The sequence below is a fragment of the Giraffa tippelskirchi genome, chromosome 3 (genome assembly GCF_054371585.1).
Source record: "Giraffa tippelskirchi isolate mGirTip1 chromosome 3, T2T-mGirTip1v1.2.pri, whole genome shotgun sequence".
Classification (NCBI taxonomy): Eukaryota; Metazoa; Chordata; class Mammalia; order Artiodactyla; family Giraffidae; genus Giraffa; species Giraffa tippelskirchi.
The window spans coordinates 14246612-14260082 of record NC_137277.1 but is presented as its reverse complement, the minus strand read 5'-3'; positions in this window follow the sequence as shown (position 1 = coordinate 14260082).

Sequence of the window (13471 nt, the reverse complement as noted above, 5' to 3'; positions counted from 1 at the left end):
ATAGCAGTGTGTGTATTTCAATCCCAATCTCCCAATTTCTCTCTCCCCTCTCACCTCACCTTTTCCCCCTGGTAACCATAAGATTGTTTTCTACATCTGTCTTATAAATAGGTTCATCTGAAAAAAAAAAAAAAAAAATAGGTTCATCTGTATCATTTTTTAGATTCCACATATAAGTGATATCATATGATATTTGTCTTTCTCTGATGTACTTAACTCAGTAACACCATCTCTAGGTCCATCCATGTAGCTGCAAATGGCATTATTTTGGTTTTTTATGGCTAAGTAATATTCCATTGTATACATGTACCATATCTTCTTTATCTATTCATCTGTCAATGGACTTTTAGTTTGGTTCCATGTCTTGGCTATTGTAAATACTGCTGCAGTGAACATCGGGGTTCACGTGTCTTTTTGAATTATGGTTTTCTCTGGATATATGTCCAGGAATGGGATTGCTGGATCATATGGTAACTTTAGGTTTTAAGGAGCCTCCATAGTGCTCTCCATAGTGGCTATACCAATATTCCCACCAACAGTTTTCTCCACACTGTCTCCAGCATTTATTTGTAGAGTTTTTCATGATGGTCATTCTGACTGGTGTGAAGTAATACCTCTTTATAGTTTTGTAGATTTTCATTTCTCTAATAATTAGTGATGTTGAGCATCTTTTCATGTACTTTTTGCACATCTGTATGTCTTCTTTGGAGAAATGTCTATTTAGGTCTTCCACCCATTTTTTGATTGGGTTTTTTTATATCGATCAGCATGAGCTGTTTGTATATTTTGGAGATTAATCTCTTGTCAGTCACTTCATTTGCAAATATTTTCACTCATTCTGAGAGTTGTCTTTTCCTCTTTTTTATGGTTTCCTATGATGTGAAAAGGGTTTTAAGTTTAGTTAGGTCCCATTTGTTTATTTTTGTTTCTATTTTCATTACTCTAGGAGGCAGGTCAGAAAAGATCTTGCTGTGATTTATGTCAAAAAGTGTTCTGCCTATTTTTTCCTCTTAAGAGTTTTATAGGGTTACATTTAGGTCTCTAAATCCATTTTGAGGATTTTTATTGTTTGTATGCTGTTAGGGAGTGTTCTAATTTCATTCTTTTTCATGCAGCTGTTCAGTTTTCCCAGCAACACTTTTTAAAGAGACTGTCTTTTCTCCATTGTATATTCTTGCCTCCTTTGTCATAGATTAGGTGACCACAGGTGCATGAGTTTATCTCTGGGCTTTCTATCTTGTTCCATTGATCCATATTTCTTTGTGTGTGTGTGTCAGAACCATACTGGCTTGATTACTGTATCTTTTGTGGTATATGTAGTCTGAAGTCAGGGACCTGATTCCTCCAGTTCCATTTTCATTTCTCAAGATTGCTGTGGCTCTTCAGGGCCTTTTGTGTTTCCATACCAACTGTAATTTTTTTTTGTTCTAATTCTTTGAAAAATGCCATTGGTAATTTGATAGGGATTGAATTAAATCTGTATATTGCTTTGGGTAATATTTTCATTTTCACCATATTGATTATTCCAATCCAAGAACATGGTATCTCTTTCCATCTGTTTGTGTCATCTTTGATTTCTTTCATCAGTATTTGATAGTTTTCTGAGTACAGGTCTTCTGCCTCCTTGAGTAGGTTTCAGTCAGTTCAGTTCAGTCGCTCAGTCGTGTCCGACTCTTTGTGACCCCATGAATCGCAGCACACCAGGCCTCCCTGTCCATCACCAATTCCCGGAGTTTACCCAAACCCATGTCCATCGAGTCAGTGATGCCATCCAGTCATGTCATCCTCTGTCGTCCCCTTCTCCTCCTGCCCCCAATCCTTCCCAGCATCAGGGTCTTTCCCAATGAGCCAACTCTTCGCATGAGGTGGCCAAAGTATTGGAGTTTCAGCTTCAACATCAGTCCTTCCAATGAACACCCAGGACTGATCTCCTTTACTTTATGTAAGGACTTATGTAAAGGTTTAGTCCTAGTCCTAGATATTTTATTCTTTTTCACACAATGGTGAGTGGGATTTCCTCAATTTCTTCTTCTAGTCCTGTGTCACTGGTATATTTGTTGTTGTTCAGTCACTAAGACGTGTCCGATTCTTTGCCACCCCATGGACTACAGTACGCTAGGCTTCCCTGTCCTTCACAGTCTCCTGGAGTTTGGTCAGTCATGTCCATTGAGTCAGTGATACTATCTAACCATCTCACCCTCTGCCACTTCTTTCTCTTTTTGCCTTCAGCCTTTCCCAGCATCAGGGTCTTTTCCAATGAGTCAGTTCTTCGCATCGGGTAGCCAAAGTATTGGAGCTTCAGCATCAATCCTTCCAATGAATCTTCAGGGTTGATTTCCTTTAGGATTGACTGGTTTTATCTCCTTGCTGTCCAAGGGACTCTCAAGGTGACTCCCCAGCACCACAATTCAAAAGCATCAATTCTTTGGCACTCAGCCTTCTTTATGGTCCAACTCTCACATCCATATATGACTACTATATAAAGAGCTTTGACTATTTGGACCTTTGTCAGCAAAGTGATGTCTCTGCTTTTTTATATGCTGCCTAGGTTTGTCATAGCTTTCCTTCTAAGGAGAAAGCGTCTTTTAATTTCATGGCTGCAGTCATCAACTGTGGTGATTTTGGAGTCCAAGGAAAGAAAATCTGTTACTGCTTCCACTTTTCTCCCTTCTATTTGCCATGAAGAGATGGGGCAGATGCCATGATCTTAGTGTTTGAATGTTGAGTTTAAGCCAGCTTTTTCACTGTCCTCTTTCACCCTCATCAAGAGGCTCTTCAGTTCCTCTTCACTTTTTGCATGAAAGTGGTATCATCTGCATATCTGAGGTTATTTCTCCCGGCATTCTTGATTCCAGCTTGTGATTAATCCAGCCTGGCATTTTGCATGATATACTCTGCATATAAGTTAAATAAGCAGGGTGACAATATATAGCCTTGTTGTACTCTTTTCCCAATTTTAAGCCAGTCCATTGTTCCATGTCCGATTCTAACTGTTGCTTCTTGGCTTACTTATAGATTTCTCAGGAGACAGGTAAGGTGGTCTGATATTCCTATCTCTTTAAGACTTTTCCCACAGTTTGTTGTTATCCACACATAGTCAAAGGCTTTGGCATAGTCAGTGAAGCAGAAGTAGATGTTTTTCTGGAAGTCCCTTGCTTTCTCCATGATCCAGCAACGTTGGCAATTTGATCTCTGGTTCCTCTGCCTTTTCTAAACCCAGCTTGTATATCCGTTAGCTCTCAATTCATAAACTGCAAAAACCTAGCTTGAAGGATTTTGAGTATTACCTTGCTAGCTTGTGAAATGAACACAATTGTATGGTAGTTTGAGCATTCTTTGGCCTTGTCCTTCTTTCAGATTGAAAAACTGACCTTTTCTAGTCCTGTGGCCACTGCAGAGTTTTCCAAATTTGCTGACATATTGAGTGCAGCACTTTTACAGCATCATCTTTTAGGATTTTAAATAGCTCAGCTGGAATTCCATCACCTTCACTCACTTTGTTCATAGTAGTGCTTCCAAAGGCCCACTTGACTTCACACTCCAGAATGTCTGGCTCTAGGTGAGTGACCACACCATCGTTGTTATCTGGATCATTAGACCTCTTTTGTATAATTCTTCTGTGTATTCTTGTCACTTCTTAATCTCTTCTACTAGGTCCTTATCGTTTCTGTCCTTTGTTGTGCCCAACCTTGCATGAAATGTTCCCTTGATAGCTCCAGTTTTCTTGAAGAAATCTCTAGCCTTTCCCATCCTGTTGTTTCCCTCTATTTCTTTGCATCGCTCATTTAACAAGGCCTTCTTATTTCTCCTTGCTATTCTCTGGAATTCTGCATTCAGTTGGATATAACTTTCCCTTTCTCCCTTGTCTTTCATTTCTTTTCTTTCCTCAGCTATTTGTGAAGCCTCCTTAGACAACCACTTTGCCTTCTTGCATTTCTTGTTCTTTGGGATGATTTAGGTCATTGCCTCCTATACAATGTTATGAACCTCCATCCATAATTCTTCAGGTACTCTGTCTACCAGATCTAATCCCTTGAATCTATTTGCTGCCTCCACTTCATATTCATAGGGATTTGATTTAAGTCATACCTGGCTGGCCTAGTGGTTTTCCCTGCTTTCTTTAGTTTAGGACTGAATTTTGCTATGAGAAGCTGATGATCTGAGCCACAGTCAACTCCAGATCTTGTTTTTGCTGACTGTATAGAGCTTCTCCATCTTTGACTGCAAAGAATATAATCAATCTGATTTTGATATTGACCATTTGCTGATGGCCATGTGGAGTTGGCTCTTGTGTTGTTGGAAAAAGATGTTTGCTATGACCTGAGTTCTCTTGATAAAACTCTGTTAGCCTTTGTCGTGCTTCATATTCTACTCCAAGGCCAGAGTTGCCTGTTACTCCAGGTATCTCTTCTCTTCCTACTTTCGGATTCCAATCCCTTATGATGAAAATGACATCTTTTTTGGTGTTGTAGGTCTTCATAGAACTGGTCTACTTCAGCTTCTTCAGCATTAGTGGTTGTGGCATAGACTTGGATTGCTGTGATGTTGAATGGTTTGCCTTGGAAGTGAACTGAGATTATTCTATTGTTTTTAGGTTGTATCCAAGTACTGCATTTTTGACAATTTTGTTGACTATGAGGGCTACTCCATTTCTTCTAAGGGATTCTTGCCCACAGTAGTAGATATAATGCTCATCTGAATAAAATTTGCCCATTCCCATCCATGTCCATTTTTGGTCACTTAGTCCTAAGGTGTTGATGTTCACTCTTGCCATTTCCTGCTCACATCAAGTTTACCTTGATTCATGGACCTAACATTCCAGGTTCCAGGCTCTTTATAACATCGGATTTTACTTTCACCACCAGACACGTCCACAACTGAGCATTGTTTGCTTTGGCCCAGCCACTTCACTCTTTCGAGAGTTATTAGTAATTGCTCTCTGCTCTTCCCCAGTAGCATATTGGACACCTTCTGACCTGTGGGGGCTCATCTTCCACTGTTGTATCTTTTTGCCTTTTCATATTTTTCATGGGGTTCTCATAGCAAGAATACTGGAATGGTTTGCCACTTCCTCCTCCAGTGGACCACGTTTTGTCAGAACTCTTCACTGTGACCCGTCTGTCTTGGGTTGCCTTGCATGGCATGGCTCATAGCTTCATTGAGTTATGCAAGCCCCTTTACTACAACAATGCTATGATCCATGAAGGAGTTGCTACTGTGTACGAATGCAAGAAATGTCTGTGCATTAATTTTATATCCTGCAACTTTACTAAATTCATTGATTAGCACCAAGAGTTTTCTGGTGGCATCTTTAGGATTTTCTATGTGTAGTATTAGGTCATGTGCAAACAGTTTTTTTCCAATTTGGATTCCTTTTATTTCTTTTTCTACTCTAGACTGCTGTGGTTAGGACTTCCATAACTATGTTGAATAAAAGTGGTAAGAGTGGACATCCTTGTCTTGTTCCTGACAATAGAGGACATGCTTTCAGTTTTTCACCATCGAGAATGATGTTTCCTGTGGGTTTGTTATATATGGCCCTTATTATGTTGAGGCAGGTTCCCTCCATTCCCACTTTCCAGAGAGTTTTTTTTTTTTTTAATAAGTGGGTATTGAATTTTGTCAAAAGTGTTTTCTGTATCTATTGAGATGATCATATGGTTTTTATTCAGTTAATGTGGTATATCACATTGATTTACAAATACTGAAGAATCCTTGCATCCCTGGGATAAATTCCACTGGTTCATGGTATGCTGCTGCTGCTGCTAAGTCGCTTCAGTCGTGTCCGACTCTGTGCGACCCCATAGATGGCAGCCCACCAGCCTCTGCTGTCCCTGGGATTCTCCAGGCAAGAATACTGGAGTGGGTTGCCATTTCCTTCTCCAGTGCATGAAAGAGAAAAGTGAAAGTGAAGTCACTCAGTCGTGTCCGACTCTTCTCGACCCCATGGACTGCAGCCCACCGGCTCCTCCGTCCAGGGGATTTTCCAGGCAAGAGTACTGGAGTGGGTTGCCATTTCCTTCTCCAGTTCATGGTATATGATCCTTTTAATGTGTTGTTAGATTCCCTTTGCTAGTATTTTTGTTGAAGATTTGTGTGTTTTTGTTCATCAGTGATATTGACCTATAGATTTTTTGTTTTTGTAGTATATTTTGTTCCTATACTGGGGTGATAGTGGCCTCATAGAATGAGCTTGGGAGTTTTCTTTCCTCTGCAATTTTTTGTAAGAGTTTCAGTGGGATAGGTGTTAACTCTTCCCTAAGTGTTTAATAGAATTCTCCTGTGAAGTCAGCTGGTACTGGACTTATGTTCATTGGGATTTTTTTCCATCACAGTTTCAATTTCATTACTTGTGATTAGTCTGTTTTTTATAATTTCTGTTTCTTCTTGATTAATCTATTTACAGGTAATGTAGTTATTGATATATATTTTCTTATTAGCAGTTTCTTAATTGCTTTGTGGTTTTGTTTTTTTTGTTTTGGTAGGTCTTTTTTCTTCCCTTCTTTTGTTCTCTTGTGATCTGATGACTATCTTTAGTGTGGTGTTTCCATTGCATTTTCTTTTTTGTGCATATATTTATTGTAGTCCTTTGGTTTGCTGTTCCAATGAGGTTTTGATATAGCAGTCTACACACACACACACACACACACACACACACACACACACACACACACACACACACACACACACACACACACACAGGTTGTTTTAAGTTGTTGGTCTGTTTCCCACCTAGAGAAGTTCCTTTAGCATTTGTTGTAAAGCTGGTGTGAAAGTGAAAGTCTCTCAGTCATGTCCAGCTGTTTGTGACCCTAAGGACTATACAGTCCATGGAATTCTCCAGGCTAGAATACTGGAGTGGGTAGCCTTTCCCTTCTCCAGGGGATCTTCCCAACTGAGGGATTGAACCCAGGTCTCCCCCACTGCAGGCAGATTCTGTACTAGCAGAGCCACAAGGGAAGCCCAAGAATCCTGGAGTGGGTAGCCTATCCATTCTCCATCATATCTTCCTGACGCAGGAATCAAACCAGGGTCTCCTGCATTGCAGGCGGATTCTTTACCAACTGAGCTATCAGAGAAGCCTAAACTGGTTTGGTAGTACTGAATTCTTTTAGCTTTTGCTTGTCTGTAAAGCTTTTGATTTTCCATTGAATTTGAATGACAGCCTTGCTGGTAGAACATTCTTGTTTGCAGATTTTCCCCTTTCATCACTTGAGATATATTGTGCCACCTCCTTCTGGTCTGCAGAGTTTCTGCTGAAAAATTAGCTGGTAACCTGATGGTAATTCCATGTATGCTATTTGTTGCTTTCCCCTTGTTGGTTTTTATTTTTTTTCTTTGTCTTTAATTTTTGTCTGTTTGATTAATGTGTCTCAGTGTGTTACCCTTTGAGTTCATCCTATATGGAACTCTGCTTCCTGGACTTGTGTTTCTTTTCTCATGTTAGAGAAGTTTTCAGCTATAATATCTTCAAATATTTCTAAGGTCTTTTTCTCTTTCTTTTCTCCTTCTGGGACTCCTGTAATGTTAATGTTGGTGCACTTAATATTGTCCCAGAAATCTCTGGGACTATCTCATTTCTTTTCATTATTTTTCCTTTGTTCTGTGGCGGTGATTTCTACCATCCTATCTTTCAGCTCACTTATTTGTTCTTCTGTCTCATTTATTTTGCTTTTGATTCCTTCCAGTGTATTTTTCATTTCAGTTATTTTATTGTTCATTTCTGTTTGTTCTAAATATTTAACAAGGGTTAAACATTTCTTGTATCTTCTTTATCTGTGGTGATGGTTTCATCACTAAATTGGGTCTAACTCTTGTGACCCCATGGGTCTAACTCTTGTAGCCCATCAGGCTCCTCTGTCCATGGGATTTCCCAGGCAAGAATACTGGATTGGGTCACCATTTCCTTCTCCGGGGGATCGTCCTGACGCAGGGACTGAACCTGAGTCTCCTGCATTGGCAAGTGGTCTCCTGCATTACAGACAAATTCTTTACCAACTGAGCCACTAGGGAAGCTGTGCCTCTATTCTTTTTCTGAGATTTTTTTATCATCTTTGCTATCATTACTCTGAATTCTTTTTCAGGTAGATTGCCTATCTCCTCTTGGATTTAGTTGTTCTTGTGGATTTTTACCTTGTTTCTTTATTTGCAACATATTTCTCTCATCTCATTTTATCTTTCTGTGCTTGTGGTCACCTGTCTGCAGCCTGAGGATCATAATTATTGCTATGCCCGGTGTCTGCCCTATGGTGGATGAGGTTGGTCCAGAGGCTTATGGGGACTTCCTGGTGGAAGGAACTGGTGCCTGCCCTCTGGTGGGTGGAGCTGGGTCTTATCCCTTTGGTGGACAGACCTGTGTCATAAGGTGTGTTTTGAGGAAGTTGTGAGCTCAGTATGACTTAAGGCAGCCTGTCTGCTAATGGGTGGGGCTGTGTTCCTGTCTTGCTCATTGTTTGACCTGAGGCATTCCAGCTCTGGAACCTGTAGATGGTTGGTGAGGCCTGGTCTTGGTGCCAAAATGGGGACTGTTTGGAGAGCTCATGCTGATCAATATTCCTTAGGGTCTCTGCCACCAGTGTCCTTGCCCCCAATGTGAGCCAGTCAACCTCTGCCTCTACAGAAGATCCTTCAAGACCCCTAGTTAGGTCTAGCCCCAGTTCCTATGGAGGTACTGCTTTGTGTTGGGTCCCACTACACACGGGGTCTTGAATACACCCTCCGAGAGTGGAACCTCTGTTCCTCCCAGCCACGTGGAGCTCCTGCGCTCAGTCTCCACTGGCCTTCAAAGCCAAATGCTCTAGGAGTTCTACCTCCCAATGCCTGACCCTCAAGACTGTCTTGGAGGGCAATTTTTATGTGGGAACTTCCCTCTGTAGCCTGTGTGACTTTCATACTTTTTGATGCAAGGGCTGTTTATAGTATAAATGTCTTCCACCTCTCTTCTGAATGTATACTGGCCATTATCCCTTGATAGGAGGTATGACTGATGTGGTGGTGACTTGAGTCTGCACTGCATAATGAATGGGGCCTCCCCCTTGTTCTGTGGTTGTTACTGCCCTGTCAGGGGTAGGGTTTGCTCCCTAGTTGTTGGAATAGAGGGCCCCAGATCTGTTTCTGAGCTGTGTGGCTGATTGCAGTGTGAGGTAGGCAGGGTTGGAGCACTCTCACTGAGAGAGAAGTCACTGAGTTTTCCTCCTCTGGAGCTGTTCACCTGTGAGTGTATTCTGCTATGTCACTTTTCTCCCATTGCGCTCACAAATTACATTGTCATTGGGACTGCTCTCAGCCCCACCTTAACCATGAGTATGCTGGCAGTTGGCCCTGATGTCTCTCAGGCATTGTTTTCACCAGGCCACTTGTGCGGATTCACCGAAGTCAGGTCCCTGGACTGCTGTAATTGTGCACCTGGCCCGCTATGGGAGTTATAGAGGAAGCTCAGATTCTGGCCTGGTCCAATCCCTATGTGTACTTGCTTACAAAGCCCACATCTGCTAAAGCCAGACCCATCCCCCATTTGGATGTTCCCCAGGTGCTGACTTTACAAAGCCAAGAGCAGGGGTGTAAATCTATGGTTCCTACAGCTGCAAGGAGATCTCTCAGCTCTTTCTGCACAGCCTCTGAGGCTCAGCTGTGGTTTCAGCCCCACCTCTATGTGGGGGCCTCCCACCAGCATCTGCTGCTGAGGCTGCCCCAGAGTGCACTCACCTGCCCAGGTGGGTGGGGGTGGAGTGGCATCAGGCAGGGCACCAACCCACTGGGACTGGTGCAGTCAGAGGAAGCGGCAGCATTTTTTAACTTTTAAACTAGAGTTGTAAGTGAATTACACACTACCATTATCATATTACAGAATGTAACTTTGACTATATGTTTACTAATAACAGTGAGTTTTACATTACCTTCTTTTGTTTTTATGATGTTAAGTGGCATTCTTTTACTTCCACTCAAAGAACTCCTTTTAGCATTTCTGGTAAGGATGGTCTAATGATGAACTCCTTCACCTTTTGTTTGTTTGGGAAAGGCTTTATTTCTCCTTCATTTCTCAAGGACAACTTTGCCTGGTATAGAATTCTTGGTTGAGAGGTGTTTCTTTTTTCCTGTCACTATAAATTGTACATAAACCAACAACATAATCTAAAAGATGGGGGGGGAGGGTGGAGAATGAAAAGTGTAAAGTCTGAGAATACTATTGAAGTTATCACTTTAAAATAGGGTATTTAAACTTATTTTATAAAAGCCTCATGATAGCCACAAGGGAGAAACCTGTAGAAGTTACACAAAATAATAAGATAAATCAAAGCATACTGCTATCAAAAGACATTCAGAATATTTTGAATTCATCATTCCATTCTCTTCCGACCTAAAGAGTTCCTGTTGAGAAATCTACTGATAAACTTGTGAGATACCTTCTCTTTTCTTTTTCTGCTTTCAAAATTCTTTGACTTTTGACAATTTAATGATGATGTGTCCTGGTGTAACCCTATTTAAGGTCAACTTATTTGAGGTCCTTTGGGCCTCATGGATCTAGATGTCCATTTCTTTCCCCAGGTTTGTGAAGTTTTCAGCCATTATTAAAACTTTTAAAAATTAAAAAAAATATATTTTTGGCTGTGCTGGGTCTTTGTTGCTGTGTGGGCTTTCTCTAGTTTCAGTGAGTGGGGACTACTCTTTGTGTCATGCAGGCTTCTCATTGTGGTGGCTCCTCTTGTTGTGGAGCACAGGCTCTAGGTGTGAGGACTTCAGTACCTGCAGCATGCAGGCTTTAATAGTGGCTCACACACTCGAGAACACAAGCTCAGTAGTTGTGGCACATGGGCTTGGTTGCTCTGCAGCATTCCCAGATCAGGGATCCTCTGCATTGGCAGGTGGATTCTCAACCACTGGAAGTCCAGCCATTATTGCCTTAAATGTACTTTGTTCATTTTTCTCTTCTCTTTCTGGAATTCTCATAATGCAAATACTGCTTCCACTGATTATATCCCACAGGTTCTATAGGCTTTTTTCACTCTCTTTCATTCCTTCACCTTTCAAGTGTCCTGTCTTCTAGGTCACTGATTCTTCTGCAGAATTGAGTCTGCTTTTGAAACTCTGTTGAATTCTTCAGTTCAGTCATTGTATTTTTCAGCTTTAGTATATATTTGGGGTTTGATGGTTTCCATTTTCTTCGAACTTCTCATTTCATTGATGCATAGTTTTCCTAATTTCACTTAGCTTTCCAATCAATAGATTGATATCACATTTCCATATGAAGAACAGCATTATTATGGCAAAGAAATCTTATATTTGTTAATTTGTTGATCAAATACATTGTCACTCCTTTAACCAAGAAGGCAATAGTAGTTTTTATTTTTAAGAATTACAAAATAAAAATACATTAACAGAATCAATAAATGATGTTCTGCTTAACAAATTGCTTTTCTTGAATCCTAAGTAGGTAACAGTTTTCTAGTTATAGGTTCTCTTCTAGGCTGTTTAAAAGGCAAATTTAAATACCACAAAAAGAAAAGTAAACACTGAAAGAGGCTAGTATTTTATGGTTGTGCTATGAAACATGCTTGATAAATTGCACCTGTGAGAATTTCCAGTTGTATGTGTGTGCACATGCATGCACAGTGAAATTCGCTGACTGAGAGACTGGGAGAATGGGGATGTATAACTCAGCTTTTTAAAAAACTAGCAGGCAGACACACTAAGATATTTACGAATGCTGTCTTTAAACATAAAGACATATATAGGACATAGGGAGAAACAACTCAGTTTAGGAACTGGGCAGGACTAATTTTGAATCCTGGCTTGGCTACCAGCCAGTTGTAACTCCTCTGAGTTTCAGTTTTCTTATCTATAAAGTGGTGATAAGAATAACTAAGTAGGAGGGGTGTTGTGAGAATTAAATGAGATTAAATGTTAGTGACTTGTGGTTAGGAATCAGGCTTTTACTCATCACCACAGCCAGAGGTATCTGTCTGCTTTCCTGTTCCATCCACTCTTAAGGGTGGAATGTCATAAAGAATGTGAGTTTGGGAATCAGTTCGATTCCAAAGAGAAGTTCTGGCTTTGCTACTTAAGAATTTGTGATCTCAGGCAAGTTAATGTCCCTGAGCCTTATCAGAGATAAGGATACCCACCACCTTAGATTAATGTGCAGATTAAATCATATGATTATATTTAGCTCCTATCACAGCAACTGGTAGGAGATAGGCAATGCAAACTATATTGCTACAACATGTGTTTTACATGTGAATTACCTTACCTGCCATAGGTAAATAGGGAATTGATAAAACATGGAAGTCATGTTTCCTGTGCAATTATTTTTCTTAGCATGTTAATATTTTGAAGCAACCAGAGACACAGAGGCACTCTTTCTTATAGTAACTACCTCTTTAAAATAAAACCTTAGCACTCTATGGAAGTCTTAAAGAAAAGCTGCATTTTTTTTAGCTGCAGAAGGTAACTGATTCAGTGACTTTAAGAATCCCTGTTATCATCATGTTGTGCTTTCTAGAGAAGTTCAGGGTACTAATGATGAATCTGTGAAGACATTTCCCTTTAAACTAGAACACTACTCCTTAAATCACATGTTTAATTTTGATTAAACTGATCCCTCTTAGAAATGAATGTTCTCCAGGACTTTTATCTCAAAAGAAGCACCAGCAGTCCCTGAGTTCAAGGAATGCAGTGTGCAATGTTCAAGCTAAGGTTTAGTGGGGCTAATATTTTGTTAGTACTGACATTGTTTTTGTTAGTGCTTGGGTTACGAAATTGTATCAGTTTTTTTGAGTGGTCTTCCCAACCTTATTTTTTTTTCCCCAGGCAGTCCAGTTCTTTTCAATGGGCTATGCTGTAGACCATAGGAACTTAACAGGAACACATAGATGGTGTTGTAGCAGGGACATCTGTATACATTCCCTTTCCCTCTAATTTTTTTTTGTTTTGAATTTTTTATTTTGTATTGCAGTATAGCCAATTAACAGTGTTGTGATAGTTTCAAGTGAACAGTGAAGGGACTCAGCTACACATATACATGTATCCCTCTAATATTTCTTTCTGTATAAAATCCAAACAACACGAAGTATAATAATGAAAACAATGGCTCACATTTATTGTGCACTCTTTACAAATGAGTCAACCCTCATTTAATTCTCAACAATCCTATGAACTAGGGGCCACTGTTACACCCATTTCATAAGTGCGGAAACTGAGATTTATAAATAACATGAGTAAACGGAGATTAAGTAACTTGCCCAAGGTTACAGCTAGAAAGTAGTAGAGTGAGAATTTAAAAACCTGTGCTTTTTCAATGCCTTTAAGCATACATCGTCTTGTTTTACTTTGTCAGTCTTTTAGCATACATGGGATTAGACTAAAATGGTTTAATTTTACAGGCGTTGCCCTATTAGGCTATGTGAAGGAAACTGTTAGTAATTCACAGCTATTTACATTTCACAAGACTCGTGTTCCATTCTAAGAGATCAGG